This window comes from Corylus avellana, chromosome ca9 (genome assembly GCF_901000735.1).
Source record: "Corylus avellana chromosome ca9, CavTom2PMs-1.0".
Lineage (NCBI taxonomy): Eukaryota > Viridiplantae > Streptophyta > Magnoliopsida > Fagales > Betulaceae > Corylus > Corylus avellana.
In genome coordinates this window covers 5,140,651-5,160,906 of record NC_081549.1, presented here as the reverse complement: position 1 = coordinate 5,160,906, position 20,256 = coordinate 5,140,651, and the positions used below count along the sequence as shown (strand labels likewise).

Below are 20,256 nucleotides of genomic sequence, written 5' to 3'. Positions count from 1 at the left end.
ACACACACACACATATATATATATATATATATATATATATATGTGTGTGTGTGTGCGCATTTGGCTTTGTGATATATTCACGTAAAATAGTAGGAAAAAAATAATCTTAATACATTTTCTGTATAACTCAGACGTTAAAAAATAATAATGTGGAGAAAAGGGAACCAAATGTAACATGTATGTGTGTTGCCCAGAGATCCCATGCTCTCCATCTATATCCTTCCTTTTACTGCGTTTCCAAGATAGCACGAGTGTGTTTGCTTTGTAACTTTCGAGATGCATATATATATATATATATATAGAGAGAGAGAGAGAGAGAGAGAGAGAGATAAACCACCACTTTGAGTTTCCATGTCCATGTTTTGTTCTGAGATTTCCAGACATCTCTGTCCTGCTGTTGCAAATCCCCATATATATAATTTAATCACCACAAATAAATAAACAAACCTCCAATTAATATTGTCTGTTTTCGTTTTCTTCTTTATATTTTATCTGTGGTCGATCTCCAACGGACAAGAATCACTGTAGACCAATGAAAAATGACACACTTCTGTCTATGCTTTAATTTAAGGATTACATTCTTATTCACTTAATTATACATATCAATTGAATCCAATATAATCATATTTAAATCTCTTAATTTGCAAATCAACCGTTAAATTTGTTAAAAAAAATGTACAGCAGATGGACACTGGATGCACGTGTATTTGGTCTCAAAATATAATGACCATCTGAGCCTACTGAAAGGTCCACTCGCATTAAACCTCATGCATTGTTCTTGGGACAAAAGACCAGGTGAACATCAAAAGAAAGACCAAAAACACTGGGGATATAAATTAAAACACAAACATGGCTTGCTACCTCAATTACCAACCCAAGGAAACTCAGCTCCAACTTGGATTTGACACTTTATCTTATCAAACATTTTGTCTACATGAAACAAATGTTTGTGTAAGCTTTATGGTATATATATGACCGATAAAAAGACTCTAATAACATGTACATAGACTCGTACAAGAATCACTTGGCATTAAGCTATCCAAATTTCACAAGAAGTATGTTCAGGTTTACTTGTTCCAAACAGCTTATGATGGCCAGCCTATTTGTCTAGGACACGTGACCAAAATTTCATAAATATTCAAACAACCCAGTTTTAAATAATTCTCATAAACTCATGCTAGGGTGTATTAGTTTTGTATTAATTTGAGAGTATATATATATATATAACTTAATAATAAGGGGTTCGTTTGGGATTGCGGTTTTAATAAGTGTGATTTTAAAAATTGCGTTTTGAAATTGCTACTTTTTAAAATCGCAAAGACGTTTGTTAAAACATGTTAAAATTTACTTTTTTTGCCAAATACCTGTTATGTGAAATCGTGATTTTGGTTTAAATTCTTGCATTTTCAAATAAGCACTCATAAATAAACTTGCTTATAGAAATTGTAAATTTTTTTCCTATTTTAGATTAAGTGTTTTTTAAATTGCAATGTTAAACGCCTTATATTTTCTAATATCTTTTAAAAATACATATTATTTTTGCAAAATTGCAATTCCAAATGCACCTTAATATACGTTGACAAAGGTTTGGTTGTGGATGCATGCATGTATGATATATATTCATGTGCAATATTAATGTCAAAACAGTGTTCGGATGTTATGCATCACCTAAGCAATAAAACCAAAACAGCGTACAGGTGATACATTAATGAAATGTCGTCCTCATCCTTACAAACCCTTCTGATATATAATCACTTAGAATGTACATGCAGGCTAATCATCCCCTCCATGCATGCCCTACCTACCAACTCCCACAACTCTGTTTAGTTTAAGGCCCTCCATCTATATCTCCCTTAAATAGTACTGCTCAGAATTATAAGGATCTAGGGTTTTATATTGATGTTGGAAAAGTCCAAATATGTTGTCATTTTCATTCATAAGTTTGATAGACATACCCTACTAGTTTAATCACCCTCATTAAGGTTTTGATAAAGTAGGTGCTCATCTCCTTTTTGTTTGATAAGTATTTTGGATTTATATGCTCTGATGACGTAATATAAAGGCGAGAACTGACACGTGTTTTTGGTCGGCTGAAGTTCATATTTGAAAAGTATTTCGTGTTGTGAATTTGTTTGTTAAAGGTTTTGAGATGAGTCGTGTGTTTTGTTTAAAGTTAGGGTAACTGAGAGCGTCTAATGTACTTTATTTCGAATTTTTTTTTTTTTTTTTAATCTGATTTTTATGGCTTGTTTAAGAAGAAGCAAGTCCTCAAAATCAAAGAAGAAGATGAAAAAAAAAAAAAACTTTTGCATGCATTTTTTAGATGCATTTTTACATATATTTAAAATTTGTTAATTTAAGGCCTTGTTTGGTAAATGGGTTGGAGTTGGCCTAGACATTGTTCATCACTATTTTTCAAAAATATCAACATTAAAACTTTTTAACTTTTTATATTACATCATTCACTTTTTATTATTATTCCAATAAAAAAATCAATACAAAACAAAACTTTTTTTTCACTTTTTCATACCACTTTTTCACTTTTTTATACAAAATATTCTTACTTTTTTTTCACATCAATCTACATCAACTACAGTGTCTAGGCCAACCTATTTACCAAACACCACCTAAAATTGAGTTAAAGAAAATTTTTCCAAAAAAAAGAAAGGTTTGTACGTAAATTTTTGTATCATTTGTTTAAGGAACACAAATGATACAAATTTTTGTACCCTGCAGCCTCCCTTTGGGAGGCTCGAAAAGTTCACAGAAGTGCAAACTTCTGCGCCCACCATGTGATTTATTGGGCTGCGACTAGAGTTCACTTGAGCCGCATTCCCACTTATTTCCCTTCTCCCCCCTCTCTCCCCCTTTGTAGTAGCAAAGATCCGCCTCCTGTTTTTTAGTTATTTTTCTTTCCCTGTTTCGGTTTCTTGGTTTCTTATTACAACCAAAAAAAAAGAACAAACAAACACACACTATTGGGCTTAGAAAGCCCACACATGTTGTCCAGTTTCTCCATTACAATTAAAGAAAGCCCAAGAACCCAACACATAAAAGATCCCTTTTGACTATTGTCCCCGACACCTACACCAAATAAATAAATAAATGCCCCCACTCTCTTTGCAGCTCACAAAACCCCATCAAAGCCCTACTTCCAGAATTTTCACTGGAATTAAAAGCTATATCAACCTTCATTCCCTTTTTCCCTTCACTCTAGCACCTGAAAATTTCTCAACTTTTGCACTTCAATTTTGTCATTTTCCATTTCCTCACCTTAAGGCTTTTTTCTTTTTTGGCTCTTTATTACTGTTTTGCGAGATTTATTACAATTTTTTCGTTGATTTTATTTTTGGTTAATGTATTGGCTTAGCGCTTTGCTAAGTAGTGTGTTAATGTTGGTTAAGAGCAGATTAATATGACACAACCGTCGGTGATACTTGCAACGGCTAGCTATGATCACACAATTCGTTTTTGGGAGACCAAAAGTGGCCGCTGCTACCGTACTATTCAATACCCGGAATCGGTTTGTCCCTAAGCCCTCTGTTTCTATGTTCCTTGATTTGATCGTATAGTTTGTTTAAAAGAATTGACTTGAGCTTTGAAACGATGTTTCTTATCTGAGTTTATGGCATACATATTATGGTGATGGGGTTGTGAAATGCCGAAGCATGGGAAGAATCAAATTGTTTTGGTAGATGCGTAATTGGATTGCAGCTTAATGGTGAAATATGAAATAGCATAGACCTCGATCGACATCCTTTATTAAATTCCTGTTGCACTGGTCGAACCCACTATAGTGATATCCATGATCCCCTGATTTGTTTTTTGTATTTGTATTTGTATATAATATACATACATGTAGACACCCTTGGTCCAATTGTCAAATCCAGCCATAATAATATTGATAAACATAGAAAAAACCTACTTTGATTTGGGTTGGCTTGGTTTGGATAATTGGACTGCAAAAAGAGAAAATTTAATTTCCTTGATATGTTCTTGTCACACTTTAGTCTGGGCTTTCAAACATCCAGTGATTGATTGTGCCATGCCTTAGGTTGTGACACTTTGGTACAAAACCAATGGAACAATTGGTTGGTATAATTTTTTTAGAAAAGAAAACTAGAAATAGAAAGCTTACTAGTTGCAAATGAGTGGTTTGGTGTATTGCAGATGCATAATCTTGCTAGGAGCTTCAGCTGATATATTCCGGGTTGCCCAAAGCCATATGGCTATTTAGTTGTATTGTTATGATAATAGCGACTATATTTGAATTGAAGCTAAACTGTATATAACATTTTGACACTTCATTTCCTGTGTAGAAGCTGTACTTTGATCAATACTATCATAATCCTATTGCATATGAATTTTATTTAACCTTCTTTATTATTTATACAAGGTGACAAACAGTATTTGGGAGTATTTCCCATCTCCCTTTTTGGCTGCTGAAAAGAAAAGCAAGAAAGTTTATGTATTGGTTTTGTGTGCAATAAATAAACAAATTGAACCAAGCCATGTTGTATAAGCTTGGAATGGAGCATTTTTGCCGGTCACTGGTCCTAATAATAAAAAATGTAAAACTTAATTGTCTTCTTCCTTACTGTTTCTCAGCCATCATGCTTTGTTTTGATGTATGGAAAATTTTCTGACACTTCTAAATAGTTAATGCTGCATCTGATTTGCCATATGTGACTTGCACAGCATATCAATCGGCTTGAGATAACCCCAGATAAACGCTTCCTGGCTGCAGCTGGTAATCCTCACATTCGATTGTTTGATGTTAATTCAAACAGCCCTCAGCCTGTATGTCTCTCCCACAATGTTCTACTTATTAAAGGGGGAAAAAATAGTCTTACTTGTTTAATTAATACTTTTTATTCATTGGCTTTAGATATTTTCGTCTATGGGCTGATGTGGGTTATTTTTTCTGATTGCATGACAGGTGATGAGCTATGATTCACATACTAATAATGTGATGGCAGTGGGGTTTCAATGTGATGGAAATTGGATGTATTCGGGATCTGAGAATGGCACAGTAAAAATTTGGGACTTAAAGGTAAATGTCTTCTTCCCTGACAAATATGTTGTAGATTTGTTATTCGTTAATTGTTTTTCTATGCCCTCTTTTGATATTATTTAGATGTATTGTTATTTAGATGAATTGCAGGGCTCCAGGTTGTCAAAGGGAATATGAAGGCTGAGCAGCTGTCAACACAGTTGTACTGCACCCAAACCAGGTTGAGTCCCATTGCTTTCTTTACAGCCATTGAATATTAACTTTGATATAAATACTGTTAGTTTCTATGTAACTGCTGAGAAGACATGAGAAAAAGTAATGAAAGCATGGGTTCTCATAATAAGTAGTGCCTGGAGTGGCTACTTTAAACCCTTTGCTTTTTCTTTGTCCTTCTTGTTTTGTGGCTATGAAATACGCTCATAGGGTTCCTTATGCAAGTTCATTTATTCTTTAGCATCTTATGTAAAGGATCACTTTTCCTATTTTCTTTATTATAGTTTTAAGGATTGTTCACGAAATTATAAAGACATCTTCTAATAATACTCTTGGTAGACAAATCTAGATAATAGAGGTCCCTAAAAGGTAGCTTAATCGGCTAGAGACCACATATTATGAAACGGAGTTTAGTAGTTCAAATCTCTCCTCCTCCTTTTCCTTCCCCTTAGGGACAAAAAATTACTTATCAAAAAATAGTCTGGATAATAGAGAAGGTACTTCATTTTCCCCATATACATGCAGTATTGGTGTATCCATAAAACATGTTAATATAATTCTATGCATGTGGTCTTGCAGACTGAACTTATATCTGGGGACCAGAATGGGAATATTTGTGTGTGGGATTTAACAGCGAATTCATGCAGCTGCGAGTTGGTATGCTTTGTTTCCTTGTTTATCAGTAGATCTTGGATTAGGGTTGCAAATTTAAGAATGTCATATTATTTTATCTTGGATATTTTACTGTTATTTGGGTAAGTGATATCAGTTTGTTATTCTATACCGAAAGGACAATCAGTTATTAAGAAGGCAGATATTTGATTATTGTCAAGAGAGTTGCAGAAAATATGCACAGAATTCTGACTGAAAACTGCCTCGAAAATCATAGGAATGTGTTGTAATCTGTTTTGTAGGCAAACTCTAAAGCCTTGGGATTGAGGACAGCTGATCATGGTCATGTAGAATTTTCGTGATTTATTTTAGAGAATGATTTTCTGATGAAGTGTCTGAAATCAACCCTAATGTTTTCACCTTTTTTACTCGTTTCATATAGCTTAATGTACTAAGATGGTCCTCTAATCAAAGGGAGTTTGTCTGCATGACTCAAAGTTGGCTAACTGCATTGAAATTTTTTTCCCTCAAGAAACAGTTAAATGCTGTGAAGCTTAGGCTTTTGGCATGCCTTTGCATTTTTCTCTCTCTCTCTCTCTCCAACCGCCATCACAAAAGAGGTGTGTAAAAATATCATTATTCTATGGTGTCTATCTAGGTGCCAGAGGTCGATACTGCAGTACGGTCGCTAACTGTAATGTGGGATGGGAGCTTGGTTGTTGCTGCAAATAATCACGGGACATGTTTGGCGCTTGCTGCGAGGGACCCAGGTACCACGTTCATGCACTTAACAATCTGATGAAAATGGCTTAATTGAGTGTAGTTGAGTTGTCTATGTTACCCTGATATCATGTTTGGCTTATGCCACCCACATTGAATTATTTTTTTGCAGGCTATGACAAACTTTGAGCACTTCATAAGCTGCAAGCACATAAGGGATATATCCTTAAGTGCCTTCTTTCACCCAAGTTCTATGAGCCACAGAGGCAACTCCTTAGATTAATACCTTAATTTCCCTATTATTTTTTTTTATCAAATATGTATCTTACTTGCATATTGCTTTGTTTCTACCTAACTTTCTTGCTGCTGTAAGATGTAAGCTAATTTCTGCTTGCATTACATTTTCTAGATATCTAGCTACTGTGTCTTCTGATAACACTGTCAAGATATGGAATGTTGATGGCTTCACATTAGAGAAAACTCTAATAGGTATTCATCAAGTCACAACTTTCTATTGTGCTTGCCGTTTTGTTTGCTTGTCAAAAATAGACCCGATAGTTACTATTGAGCCAATGTTGATATTGATTTTACTTCTCCATGTACTTTCCAGGACATCAATGCTGGGTATGGGACTGTGTGTTCTCAGTAGATGGTGCCTATCTTATAACAGGTATTTTTTTTATTACAATCTCTTAATTTTGAGTACTTGACCCTTGATAATTTCTCTTTCAAAGCAGCTTGGGTCTACTACTTACTATTTAGGATTTAGGCTAGGATCTATTAAACAAATCTTCTTTCAAACCATTTGATTTGGCACACAACTCTCTCATATACATTTTCTAGAGTAATACAAGAAGCAGCTCTTCCTAGATTATATTCATTATTATAACTCCAATTAATTTTGGCACCTCCATCCTTTCTGCACGGACACAATAGCGAGACTTTGGAATATGTCAACTGGTGAAGAAATCAAGGTGTATCAGGGGCATCATAAAGCAACTGTTTGCTGTGCTCTCCATGATGGAGCCGAACCCTCTCCTTCGTGAATCTACAGTACTCTTAGTTTGCCTCATGTGCATGCGTGTATAAGCCATTTTTGTACATTTATTAAACATGTATACCCTGAGTGAAAAGATCAGTGTTGCAGTAATGGGATACGGGTCATTGTGATAAGTCAACATGGTTTTACTCTGCTATGGAAATAGTCTCGGAATTTTACTCTGCCACTGAAAAGGTTATCAAATACTAACAACTAGCAAATATTAGCACAATGATGCAAACTTGAATGTGAGATCTTGAGGTCACTTACCCCTTTAGTTTGTGTTATTGTTGTGTATGTGAGCCTAAATTTCCATGGATTTATTGCCTTCATGGGTATGAGCATTGTTAGATGAGCCGCATAAATGTTGTGTAGTTTCTTTCACAAAGCGTGATCTTCTCAAAAGATTTTTGGGTCCTATAGTTTGCCATATGTGTCTTGAACATGGAATGGGGAATACCATCCTCCTTGCTCGACTTCTCCTCAAAATCAACTACCCCTGCAAGTTTAACACTCATTAGCACTTACACAAAAGACTAACTGCAGTAACATTCTTATGCGCACATCGAAAATGGTTAAGGGAAAAAAAAAAAATTTGATGGCAGCAACACAGGTCCTACTAGAATTACATCATGCTCAAGAACTACATTCAAAAGGGTCATCGGCTAACATTTTTGGTAAATGGTAGTCTCTTAGTATCTTGCACACTCTTAAGATCTTGTTGATGTATAAATTTTATGTCCACACACATTTCTTGTAGATTCTACGGATCTGGCAGAGAACTAAATTTTATGTCCACGAACATTTCTGCAAAATTTACAAATCAAGCTTGTTCGCATTGAAGCTAGTAGGTCTCTTGGGTGCAACACTTTCAAACTTGTAATGCCATAATGCGGCAACTAGGGAAAGAATGATATGTTTAAGAGTTTATGAGAGACAAGTGCTTTGCGAAAGCAATCACACCTAGACAAGCACACTTTCTGCAAGGCTACATAAACCTCCAAAATTCCACATAGTGTCTGACTACATGCTATGCTTTCTTGACAAAGGTTTCGGTCTATCTCTTGATTAATAAAATTGAGATCTAGAGTCCTTCCTCTAACTAAAGTCTCTAATTTTAGAAAATTTCTCCTTATGAATAGAAGAAAATGTCATAGACAAACAAAAAAAATAGAAATAGCTAAGGACGTTTATAAAATTCAATAGGAAAATATTGTAAATAAATAAATAATATTTCTCATCCCATTCAAAAACCATGAATCAATGTTTTCGATTATATTTTAACTATCGCCTTTCCCCCATTATTTTTTTTAAACATATGTTATTAAGAAAATCCTTTGCAAACATGCTTATTTTGATGATCAATAAGTAAGTTTAAATAAATATTCATCACAAAAGTATCAATATTTTTGTGCATACAAGATTTCAGGGTCCTCATCAAATTATGGGTGCCTCAATAAGTTTGAATCAATATTAACAAAAGTATTAATGATTTTAGGGTCCTCATCAAAAGAAAACATATTCCTTTAAGAGCATAGGACAATGTCATAATATAAAGTGCTTGCATAAGAGCATATATAGAATAGGGAATACCTTCCTTCTTGCTTAACTTATCCACGAAATCTACTTACCCCTGCAAGTTTAACACACATTAATTAGCACTTACACAAAAGACTAACAACAGTGTCATTCTTATGTGCACGTCAAATAAGATCCCCCTAGTGCATGGTTAGAGCATGGTTAAGAGGAAAAAAACAAAAAGATGGCAGCACCACATGTCCTACTAGAGGTAAATCATGCGAAAGAAAAGACTTACAGTACAAAGCAATCCGATACGAAAGAATTTTTCTCCGTCTTACATTTATGGAGGGACACCAGTGAAATTCCCAATCCAAAACGCCTGTTACAAGACTGCCGCCGATAGACATCTATTATGACACACTCAACCTCAACATCAGTATAAGATTCGCATTGCACCATGCATGGCGAACCTCTCGCCCTCTAAATGGATTAGACTACACCTTTGAGTTGGATGGGGCTCGTCGTATTCAAGAAATGAGATTCCCACACCTTTGAGTTGCCCTGAAAGCCACACGTCCTGGACTACATCGTAGGCAACCAACTTTGAGTCGCCTGTTAGTCAATACAGAGTGTTGCCAGCCGTTATAGCCTTTTTTCCAAGAATAGAATCAATGGTTAGCCAATACTTAATGTTGGCAGCCGTTAGAGGCTTTTTTCCAAGAGGACAATCAATGTCTTTCTTGTTAAACATTTTCCAACAAACTTGCTGCACGTAATATTGACAGAAGACTAAAGCTCCACTAGTGCTTGAAAGGGAAGCAATTATGAGAATCCTGTTTGGATTCTCAAGAGCTGCACAAGTATATACTTTGCTTCAAAGGGAATGGGAATGGGAAGAGGAGGCAAGACCTTCCACTCTCCAGTGGTGGGATCAAAGACCTCAACAACCGAGGCTTGAGCTTCCAATTTTCTAACCGAAACGCCAATATGCTGTTTTTCATCCCGTCTTGGTAGGAAAAATCTATGACCGCCAACAACATATATCTTACCATCAAGTACCAAAATGCGAGCACGGACTCTTGGAACTTTCATAGAAGGCATCTGAATCCAGCTCTCATCAGAAATAGGAAAGTTAGAGACTAATTTATAAACCTCCGATGAAGTCACAAAAGAAGCAGAAGGACGTTCGCCACCAAAACAGTATAGATCACAGCCTAATGCTGCATAGCTTGCGTTTAGTGGAAGTTGTCCTCTCCACAACGGATGGAACTCTATCTCATTCTCGACCTTCGCACAACTTTCGGCACAAACTTTAATCTTGTACCATTTAGTAATATCCTCCTCATTCTCATTGCGGCATAAAGACTTAAAGAAAACTAGGTCGTAATAAGGACGAGAAGGCCGGTGTATTCCGAAGGTGAAGGTGACGGTTACAAATAAAAGGCGATGGATCAAAAGCTGATGATTCATAAAGTGAAATATGAGTTAGACATGACCTCGAACGGCCTGCCATCGCCATGGTGATTGTGATGAGGTCAGTTGAGTGTAGATGTAGTGGAGATGGGATTTTAGGGTTTGTTCAGAATGGAGGTGTAGATAAGAATTGAATATCTCTCTCTCTATATATATATATATATATAGAGAGAGAGAGAGAGAGAGAGAATTGGGGAATTGCAAAAGTCGGTAGAGTTGGTGGAAATCTAGGGTTTGTATTGGCACCGTTTGCCAAAGGACCGGATTGGAAATAGACCGGACCGAACCCAAAATTTCAAGAAGTTCTTTTCAAAATTAATCCCAATATTCTTATCTTTTATATCACATTAATCACTTTTTATTACTATTCAAATTAAAAAATCACTATAAAACAAAATTTCTCATTTTTTTATACAAAACATTCTTATTTTTATTCTCACATCAATCAAATCTACAATTCCAGTCCACTTCCTCAAGTCCACTCCTTTGCCAAACATAGCCATTGATGTTGGAATAGTCCAAAGATGTTGTCGTTTTCATTCATAAGTTTGATAGACAGACCCTACCGATTCTGTTTGGTGATGGGGAGAGTTGAAGTGAGGGATGGAATAGCGGGTAGGAAATAGGAATTATGAATTACGGTCTGTGTATACTGTGTTGCTGTTGTTTTGGTTGTGCGTACAGCTGGGAGGGATAGCTGTATTTGGGCTGAGTTGCGTGGAGGTTTCATTTTTTGTTTTCTGGCCTTTTCGCAGCTGCCAAACGGAACCCTCATCAAGGTTTTGATAAAGTAGGTGCTCATCACATTTCTTGTTTGATAAGGATTTTGGATTTATATCTTTTGACGTAGTATAAAGGTGAGAACTGACATGTGTTAGAGCACTAGAAAACAAAACTATTGTTTGCTTTCATATAAAAATATATTTCATAATAGAGCACCAGCAAGCTTCTGTTTGATTTTCCCTTAGTATAAAGAAAAAAATTACTTTTTTGCTTCTATATGAAAATATACTTCACGATAACTTTCCTTACATTTTTTTATACAATTAAAATATATATATATATATATATATATATATATATATATATATTTTATAAAATACAAGTTTCTTACCTATTCTCACTTTTTTTTTTTTTCTTCACAATATTCCAACACAATCGTCAATTAAAGACAAAAATATAAAAGAAGAGATAAGAAAAATAAATGTTTATATTAAAATAATATATAGAGAACTACTTTTGATTTCCTACACATTGGGAAACAATGTAGCAACCATTAAAAGTTGGTTAAATGTAGGGAAACTAGTGTGCGTAAGTTTTATGGTTTTTTTGAAATTTTTCCTAAACATAAGGAATGGAATGGCATATAGGACATCTGCGTACTTTATTATGAATTTTGTTTTTTTTAATCCAATTTTTTTTTTCTTTTTTTTTTGGGACATGTCCACACAAGAGGAGTGATGGTGATTCAAACTAGTAATTTTCGCTTCATTAGGCATGGTCCCAGCCGATTGAACTATCTCTTAGGAACTTTTAATCCAATTTTTATGGCTTGTTTGAGAAGAAGCAAGTCCTCAAAATCAAAGAAGATGGATAAGAAAAAATAAAAAATAATAACTTTTACATGCACTTTTTAGAAAAATATGTCAATTTTGAGTAAATTGAGTTAAAAACAAGTTTTTTAAAAAAGAAAGGTTTGTACATAAATTTTTGTATCATTTGTTTAAGGAACACAAACACACACTATTGGGCTTAGAAAGCCCACACATGTTGTCCAGTTTCTCCATTACAATTAAAGAGAGCCCAAGAACCGAACACATAAAAGAATTGCCCAATGATACCTTTTGTCCCCGACACCTAAAATAGAAACATATTTTGATTCATGTCTTACATCCAATATTCCCTCAGGGATACACAAACACTGTTAAAATTCACCAAAATGAAATAAAAATCAGCAAAATCACATCATACCTTCACCAATTAAATAATCACATCATACCGTCACTACCCTGACCGGCCGGCTCTACCACGACTAAATCTGCTACCAGAAATGCCAGCATTACTAGGGGAACCCTCCCGACTATCACGACGAGCTCTACCATGACCAGCTTTGCCATGAGAAACGCCAGCATTTCTAGGCGAACTCTCGGACTATCACCAGCTCTGCCACTAGAAACGCCAGCATTATTTGACGAACTCCCTGAACTTTTACCAACACTGCTACCCTTGCCCCGTGCTAAAACAACAACCTCATGAGGATTCCTGTAACAAATTAAGATTACAATTATCAAATATATACCATAAATATTATCTAACTCTAACTCATGAAAATAGATTAAACCCGTCAGATAATACAACGTAAAAAATGACTTACTAAAATAAATTATGGGAAACTAACAAGAACTTCCTTGATTCAAATCCATTTGGTAGCGTCTCGAAGTAATCTATAAAATAATGTTCATAGCCTTCTACCACTGTCATTACACATAAGTATCGGATAATTCCGTCTAAAATCTTAGAACATGCTCCTGGGAACAATTTGTCGAGTTTCAAGTCAAATTGAATATGAAAAGCCCACGGTTTTTAAATAACAAAGAAAAAAAAATGCATTAATATAAGTGGGTAGTCAATTAAATTATTTCTACAAAATTAAAAACACATGCCTGGTCATGTTCATTGAAGTGGACATGAACATTCCTCATAAAACGGAAAAGGGCGGCATATTGGGTCTTTTCCGTAAAAGTTTTAAATACCTTGGTCAGAGGTTTATAAAGATGAGGGTCGGTGACAGTGTCCCGCCAAGACTTGAATCCATATTTTTCATCCTTTAGCAGCAGGTTCTCGTCGAACTTCCATGTCATTTTGTCCCTATACTCATTTGCCAAAGTAATAAAACCTACACGGTCCTTTCCATTATAAAAAGCGGGGTAAAAAAGTTGATAACAACCTATTTAGAGTAGTTCATGCTTATTTTTCTATGCCTTCAATAAATATTTTAGAGAAAAAAAACTTCAAGTCAGGGCAAAGATTTTTAGGTTCAATGTAGGTTTTAACTAGCATGCCTATCAGCATTACTGGACGAACCCCCTGAACTTTTACCAACATTGCTACCCCTGCCCCTTGCTAAAACAACCTCATGAGGATTCTTGTAACAAATTAAGATTACTATTATCAAATATATACCATAAATATTATCTAACTTTAACTCATGAAAATAGATTCAACCCGTCAAAAATGACTTACTAAAATAAATTATGGGAAACTAACAAGAACTTCCTCGATTCAAATCCATTTGGTAGCGTCTTGAAGTAATCTATAAAATAAAGTTCATAGCCACATTCATAGGCTTCTACCACTGTCATTACACGCAAGTATCGGATAATTCCGTCGAAAATCTTACAACAAGCTCCTGGGAACAATTTGTTGAGTTTCAAGTCAAATTGACTATGAAAAGCCCACTATTTGTTAATAAGAAAGAAAGAAAAAATGCATTAATATAAGTGAGTTGCCAATTATATTATTTCTACAAAATTAAAAATACATGCCTGGTCATGTTCATTGAAATGGACATGAACATTCCTCATAAAACGGAGAAGGGTGGCATATTGGGTCTTTTCCGTAAAAGTTTTAAATACCTTGGTTAGAGGTTTAAAAAGATGAGGATCGGTGACAGTGTCCCAGCAAGACTTGAGTCCATATTTTTCATCCTTTAGCTGCAGGTTCTCGTTGAACTTCCATGTCATTTTGTCCCTATACTCATTTGCCAAAGTAATAAAACCTACACAGTCCTTTCCATTATAAAAAGCGGGGTGAAAAAGTTGATAACAACCTATTTAAAGCAGTTCATGCTTATTTTTCTATGCCTTCAATAAATATTTTAGAGAAAAAAAACTTCAAGTCAGGGCAAAGATTTTTAGGTTCAATGTAGGTTTTAACTAGCATGCCTATCAGCATTACTGGACGAACCCCCTGAACTTTTACCAACACTGCTACCCCTGCCCCTTGCTAAAACAGCAACCTTATGAGGATTCTTGTAACAAATTAAGATTATTATTATCAAATATATACCATAAATATTATCTAACTCTAACTCATGAAAATAGATTCAACCCGTCAAAATTGACTTAGTAAAATAAATTATGGGAAACTAACAAGAACTTCCTCGATTCAAATCCATTTGGTAGCGTCTTGAAGTAATCTATAAAATAATGTTCATAGCCACATTCATAGGCTTCTACCACTGTCATTACACGCAAGTATCGGATAATTCCGTCTAAAATCTTACAACAAGCTCCTGGAAACAATTTGTTGAGTTTCAAGTCAAATTGACTATGAAAAGCCCACTGTTTTTAAATAACAAAGAAAAAAAATGCATTAATATAAGTGGGTAGGCAATTAAATTATTTCTACAAAATTAAAAATACATGTCTGGTCATGTTCATTGAAGTGCTCATGAACATTCCTCATAAAATGGAGAAGGGCGGCATATTGGGTCTTTTCCGTAAAAGTTTTAAATACCTTGGTCAGATGTTTATAAAGATGAGGGTCGGTGACAGTGTCCCGCCAAGACATGAGTCCATATTTTTCATCCTTTAGTTGCAGCTTCTCGTCAAACTTCCATGTCATTTTGTCCCTATACTTATTTGCCAAAGTAATAAAACCTACACGGTCCTTTCCATTATAAAAAGTGGGGTGAAAAAGTTGATAGCAACCTATTTCAAGCAGTTCATGGCTATTTTTCTATGCCTTCAATAAATATTTTAGAGAAAAAAAACTTCAGGTCAGGGCAAAGAATCTTAGGTTCAATGTAGGTTTTAACTAGCATGCAGATCAGCTGCCAGTAGAAACGCTAGCATTATTGGACAAATCCCCTGAACTTTTACCAACATTGCTACCCCTGCCCATTGCTAAAACAACAACCTCTTGAGGATTCCGGTAACAAATTAGGATTACGATTATCAAATATATACCATAAATATTATCTAACTCTAACTCGTGAAAATAGATTCAACCCGTCAAAAATGACTTACTAAAATAAATTATGGGAAACTAACCAGAACTTCCTCGATTCAATTCCATTTGGTAGCGTCTCGAAGTAATCTTTAAGATAATGTTCATAGCCACGTTCATAGCCTTCTACCACTGTCATTACATGCAAGTATCGGATAATTCCGTCTAAAATCTTAGAACATGCTCCTGGGAATAATTTGTCGAGTTTCAAGTCAAATCGACTATGAAAAGCCCACTGTTTTTAAAGAACAAAGAAAAAAAAAAGTATTAATATAAGTGGGTAATCAATTAAATTATTTCTACAAAATTAAAAATACATGCCTAGTCATGTTCATTGAAGTGGATATGAACATTCCTCATAAAACGGAGAAGGGCGGCATATTAGGTCTTTTCTGTAAAAGTTTTAAATACCTTGGTTAGAGGTTTATAAAGATGATGGTTGGTGACAGTGTCCCTCCAAGACTTGAGTCCATATTTTTCATCCTTTACCTGCAGCTTCTTGTCGAACTTCCATGTCATTTTGTCCCTATACTCATTTGCCAAAGTAATAAAATCTACACAGTCCTTTCCATTATAAAAAGCAGGGTGAAAAAGTTGATAACAACCTATTTCAAGCAGTTCGTGCCCGTTTTCTATGCCATCAATAAATATTTTAGAAAAAAAAAACTTCAGGTCAGAGCAAAGATTCTTAGGTTCAATGTAGGTTTTAACTAGCATGCCTATCAGCTTCCACTAGAAACGCCAGCATTACTGGACGAACCCCCTGAACTTTTACCAACACTACTATCCCTGCCCCTGGCTAAAACAACAACCTCATGAGGATTCCTGTAACAAATTAAGATTACTATTATCAAATATATACCATAAATATTATTTAACTCTAACTCATGAAAATAGATTCAACCCGTCAAAAATGACTTACTAAAATAAATTATGGGAAACTAACAAGAACTTCCTCGATTCAAATCCATTTGGTAGCGTCTCGAAGAATCTATAAAATAATGGTCATAGCCACGGTCATAGCCTTCTACCACTGTCATTACACGCAAGTATCGGATAATTCCGTCTAAAATCTTAGAACATGCGCTTGGGAACAATTTGTCGAGTTTCAAGTCAAATTGACTATGAAAAGCCCATTGTTTTTAAATAACAAAGAAAAAAAAATGCATTAATATAAGTGGGTAGTCAATTAAATTATTTCTACAAAATTAAAAATACATACCTGGTCATGTTCATTGAAGTGGACATGAACATTCCTCATAAAACGGAGAAAGGTGGCATATTGGTTCTTTTCTGTAAAAGTTTTAAATACCTTGGTCAGAGATTTATAAAGATGAGGGTCGGTGACAGTGTCCCAGCAAGACTTGAGTCCATATTCTTCATCCATTAGCTGCAGCTTCTCGTCGAACTTCCATGTCATTTTGTCCCTATACTCATTTGTCAAAGTAATAAAACCTACATGGTCCTTTCCAATATAAAAAGCAGGGTGAAAAAGTTGATAACAATCTATTTCAAGCAGTTCATGTCTATTTTTCTACGCCTTCAATAAATATTTTAGAGAAAAAAAACTTCAGGTCAGGGCAAAGATTCTCAGGTTCAATGTAGGTTTTAACTAGCATGCCTACCATCCAGTGAAAGTCAACAATGTTGCATTTAATCCCTTCGAAAAGTGAAATTTGGTTGGATCCCTTTTCTTTGGATGAATATATCACGTTAGCCATCAATGAGGCACATGGAAACGTAACGTCCAGTGATGGTACACTTATTTGAATTCGTCCAATTACATCACCACAAAACAAGTCAGCTTTGTTGAAATTACGCAGATTAATTGCAATTTCTCTAAATATTTTCCTTGCTCCTATTCCGAGCCCACTGTACTTTTTTTTTTTTTTTTTGGTCTTTTGTGAAGATTTCTTGGACAGCTTTTGCATCTGCATGAGTTTTTAATAATTCCAACCAAATGTGAAAAGACTACACTTAAATAACAATAAAAACAATTATTTTTCAAAAATAAAAAGCCATATTTTTCAATACGGGAGGTGCTTCTATATGGTCTTGGCTTATGTTTTCTGCCTTCCATTCAAATGCTAACACCTCATCTAGTGCATTTTAAGAAACTAAAATCTAAACACCTGATAACTATCTTCTAAACTTTAAAAAAGGGATCCGAATCCCCCATGACTTTCTCATTTTCTTAATCTAGCTATTAGATGATTCTAACGGTCCAAGATATCAAAAAGAAAAAGAAAAAAAAAAAAAAAGTCATCAAGTCGTTCGTTTAATCCAAAAAAAAAAAAAATGATCAAGTAGTTTTTATTCTTGAAAAGTCATCCAGTTGGTTCACTAAAACAAAAAAGAAAAAAAAAATCAGGAAATGAACCACTGATGCGCTTTTTTGCTGGAAAAGGATCCTCTCGCGTCCATTTTGGACTGGAGGGTATTCAGTTAATGGCCAAGAGTTCTTATAAGAAATCCAAGGGCCACAAATTGAACATTTGTCCTTATATTAACAAAATAATAAATTATTATTTAAAGTTTAATAAAATTTGAAAATAAAAATAATAAAAGGCATAGGGGTGGTGTTTTGAAGACATAAAATCTAGGCAGGCTGTCATCGTCTTCAACACTTTGTCTAACCTAAAAACCAAGAAGCCTGAAACTGTGAAAAAAAAAAAAAAAATGTTTCTGGCGCCATGTGAGTTGTTTGCAGTTTGTCTCTGATTTCTAAAGAGTTGGTTTGCCCCTTATGAATGGTTGATGGTGGACATTTAGATTTATGGCATATGTGAGATTTTCTACCAGGGTTAAGATAAATTTTTAGGGTTGAGGGGGAGCATTTGACCCCTCCATCTGCCCTTGCGGGCCACCCCAAAAGGGCAGAGGTGGCCGCGAGCTGCCCCCACCTCCTTCAGGGGTGGCTTGTCGGCCATCCTGACTGGCCTCTAAATTTACTTTTTTAAAAAAATAATAATAAAAGTTGATTTAATCAGGTGTGGTTGTTTTTCTTTCTTATTGTGTTCTAAGCTGATGTATCAGTTTTTGAATGATGGGCATAAAACAAGCACAACCGTATTGAAGTAATACTCAAAAGTAAGACTTACATAATTTTTTCCCAGCATGAGATGTTGTGCTAGAGTACTGAAATCTCTTGGTGGTGGACTTTGCAATTCTTGAATCTCATCAACCTCCTCTGTTATAGGTATATTTTCGATAGTTTTCTCGTCTCGGACGGCCGGATCTAAAGGTTGAGTCTCTTTGGAATTTGTTGTAGTCGCCATGGCAGGTAGAGGCTTTGCAAAATATTTTTAAGTTTATTTTTAAATAATAAAAATGCATATGTAAACTCTTATATTTTTTAAATTGTTCAATTATATTAATTACTTATATATATATATATATATATATATAGTTTTTATCATATATTTTTATTATATGAAATATATAATTGTAGCCAGCTAAGATTATGGAGAATAACAATAATTTCATTGAACTCCTATCAAATTAAACGACCTCATGTCGAGATAAATTTACTAAATTTGTGAGTAGATCCTTGTTTAAGAACAAAAATTATGATTACCATCTTAAATTCTTAATTATATAGATCAAATTTGAAGCGCATATCCAAGGTTGGAACTTGCACTTGAAGTTTGGGGATAAAACTAAAAAAATTAAAAATTTGGGTAATTATATAGGCATTAAAAAAAAAAAAAAAATTGTAGAAAACATGGTAATTAGGGTTGGGGGACGAAGCCAGCTTTGAGTTTGGAGGGGACCAAAGGCCGAAAATTTTTTGGGAAGTGATCAATTGGTAAAAAATACATTTTTTTTTTTTTTTCTTTTTTTGCCTGAAATTTTTTTTTCCTTGTAATTTGGGGGGACCAAGGCCACTACCGGTCCCCCCTAAATCCGTCCCTGGTTGGGGCCCAAGTTATCACATAGTTTCACCCTTTAGTATATATACGAAAATGATCTTGTCAACCAATTAACCATAATTTTATGATCTTTTTAAAATTTTCTCTAAATATATAAAGAAGGGAATGACATATAGGGCATCTACTGCTAGTGCTCTTAGTGGTTTTGGGATAAGTGTGTTCTGTTTAAATTTAGGGTAATGAGAGCGTCTGACGTACTTTATTTCGAATTCTCTTTTTTTTAATCCAATTTTTATGGCTTGTTTGAGAAGAAGCAAGTCCTCAAAATCAAAGAAGATGGGTAAGAAAAAATAAAAAATAAAAACTTACATGCATTTTTACATATATTTAAAATGAGGAATGTGAGGTTTACAAACAAATTTTACAAAAAAACTTTTATAAATTAATGTGGCACAATATGATTGGATATGAGATAAATTTAAATTTTGAGAAGTCCAATCTTATTATGCCACATCATGATTACCTTTTCCATTTAAAATATGTCAATTTAGTAAATTGAGTTAATGAAAAAGTTTCCAAAAAAAGAAAGCTTTGTACGTAAATTTTTGTATCGTTTGTTAAGGAACACAAACACACACACGATTGGGCTTATCAAGCCCACATATGTTGTCCAGTTTCTCCATTACAATTAAAGAGAGCCCAAGAATCCAACACACAAAAGAATTGCGCAATGATCTCTTCTGTCCCCGACACCTAAACCAAATAAATAAATAAATGCCCCC

The 20,256-nt window shown here is 34.7% G+C and overlaps 1 long non-coding RNA gene and 1 pseudogene across 2 annotated transcripts; one reads left to right on the top strand and one right to left on the bottom strand.

Moving 5' to 3' along the window:
* Positions 1-3,110: 3,110 nt before the first annotated feature.
* Positions 3,111-7,785, top strand: LOC132191436 (target of rapamycin complex subunit LST8-like; annotated as a pseudogene).
* Positions 7,786-7,965: 180 nt separating this feature from the next.
* Positions 7,966-10,685, bottom strand: LOC132191437 (uncharacterized). 2 transcript variants are annotated; one of them, XR_009441285.1, is made up of 3 exons: positions 9,415-10,685; positions 9,192-9,231; positions 7,966-8,097 (listed from the first exon to the last, which is right to left on the bottom strand). It is a non-coding gene; the product is annotated as an uncharacterized LOC132191437 (long non-coding RNA). The 2 variants fall into 2 exon arrangements; XR_009441284.1 differs by having other exon boundaries at positions 9,458-10,685.
* Positions 10,686-20,256: the final 9,571 nt, after the last annotated feature.